Source organism: Rhagoletis zephyria, unplaced genomic scaffold (assembly GCF_001687245.7).
Source record: "Rhagoletis zephyria isolate East Lansing unplaced genomic scaffold, Rhagoletis_zephyria_1.1 Rzeph_scaffold_01516, whole genome shotgun sequence".
NCBI lineage: Eukaryota > Metazoa > Arthropoda > Insecta > Diptera > Tephritidae > Rhagoletis > Rhagoletis zephyria.
In genome coordinates, this window is record NW_016158600.1 from 100,926 (window position 1) to 103,135 (window position 2,210).

At 32.9% G+C, this 2,210-nt stretch overlaps 1 protein-coding gene across 1 annotated transcript in view; it reads left to right on the forward strand.

The window, feature by feature from the left end:
• The window catches only part of LOC108364287 (E3 ubiquitin-protein ligase TTC3-like), a 13,138-nt gene that overhangs the window by 10,030 nt on the left and 898 nt on the right, over positions 1 to 2,210 (forward strand). The window lies entirely within an intron of this gene.

Genomic DNA, 2,210 nt, shown 5'->3' on the forward strand with positions numbered 1-2,210 from the left:
CGAGTGTGAAAATGTATCGATTTTTCTTTACGATATTTTGGAAAAATTACATTTTTATTAGATGATATCAAGTTTGCTCATCCGTTTATGTAATTTTTATTTTCATTGCATGATTATGTAAAAGAATAAGGTATCATTAGGTGCGTTCGTTTAAAATCTCCAACAGAAACCAACCAACTGCCAAATTCCGGCGAAATGTCATCTGTTCGCTCACAAGAGAGAAATATCCAAAATAGTACGCGAACAGAAAATTTGCAGAAACTTGCAAGTTAGACGAACAGCTGATATAATTTTTGTTTACATTCAAAAGTGTAAAATTTAAAACGTACGAAAACTCATTACAAAGTGGTATCCTGGCACAGTTTATTGATTAAACAAATAACTACTTACTTCTTCCAAGTTTAATTAGTCGCATTTTGTAATTTTTAACTTCCAAACCATCAAATTCAATTTTGTGATTTGCGTAAATGCCGATCAGCTGTTTTCCTGTTGGCAAATTGCTGTTGGCAAAAATTTTTCCAGCAGAAACCAGCAGCTTCCCCTCAAAATGAAATGTCACTTTGCTCTCTCAATTTCCCCTACTTTGCAAGTTTTTTGCGTACGCGAACGCAAAAACTTGTAAGTTTTGGTTAAACATGAATAATTAACAGCTACGCCAACGAACCTATTTTCTTGTTAATTGTGTGAAATAGCCAGAACAACCGCAGTGATGTGAAGTCGATGTTTATCGAAAGCATGCTGTGAAACATACAAATAGTAGATATCTAAATGTTATGCACAATTTTCCTTTAAAAGAACTAGCGGGAAACTGACTTATTATTTGAAAATTTATCTAAATTATTCAATTAGAAAATTGTGATGTAGCTTTATTCGAATTGCATTTAATTTCATCTTCCGATTAAAATGGATCGCTCTTTGTAAATCTTAATTGGAGATTATTCAATATTATCAAAATCACCCTCTACCATTTTACATATTTCGTCTGTTTTCCCTTAATTTGATAAAATACTTCTTCCTAGTTACGACTTAGTTGCAGCTGCAGCCGAAACTAAATTTTAAGTTGGTACTTAGCCAGAAAAGTCGAAACTAAGGCGACTATGAATGGCTTTAGTTGCGACTTAGAATAGTTTCGACTTAGTTGAGTACTAAATATGACTATGAATATGCGCCATTGCCTTTATTGTAAGTCTTCATGAGTAGTTACAGTTTTCCGCAGTCATCTCTGGCCTACTATACATGTTAAAGCTAAATAATTTCACAATTTCTACCCTATTAAAGGTTTATATTTTAATAAAATGTGATCAATTACTGAAGAAAATATACATTCCGGTCAAACAATAGTACTGAATGCTTGAGAAACAATTATTTAAATCAAATGATCAATAGTGAACGCACTCGGAGCGAATTTTGGAACACGAAACGAATTATGCATATTCATACTATGTTCTGACCGACAACGAAAACACTTTGAAAACGAGTTTTGGAATTATGGGCTGAACGCTGTTCACACCGGCTGTTCATGAACGAAAGACACAAGATCACGTAAGAACAAGAGAGTGAAAAAAGTAGATTTTTTTAAGCGGGTTCTACGCCATCTTGTTTCACTGGAAAACGAGCGAAAAGTAAACAAAGCAAAGAAAACAACGAAAACCAAAATTAGCCAAAACTATTGTCAGCCACTTTAAACGCACAATTTAGGTAAAATGATGCAACGAAATGCTTTAAAATGTGTTGTCATATTGAATTAACGGGAAAATTTTCCAAAACGGATCCAGGCTTTGAAAAAAAAAAAATATTAGGGAGTATAGAGGAGCTTTTTCAGATTCTAAATCTGAAGACCCCACCCTCCGGAGGCTTATAGTTTTAAAGTAATTAGCATTTAAAGTTGCAAAAAATACCGAATTTAACCTCACCTTTTGCTTTGTACACCAATTGAAGTGAAATGTCAGTGCTGCCATACATATGAAAAAATGCCTCAAAAACACAAAACGGAAGCAATAAAAAAATGCAGATAATGATCGCGCGATATTTAATAAAAAAATTTAATTATTTATTGGTCGATTTTTGATTAAAAAGTTGCATAATTTATCGAAGTATCGAGTTTTAGAATATGCGCGATTTTTAATTAAAAATTTTCATTATTTATGGAAGTATCGATTTTTAGAATATAAAGCGCCGCAGGCGAATATAAAGCGTAAAAAATCGCGCGA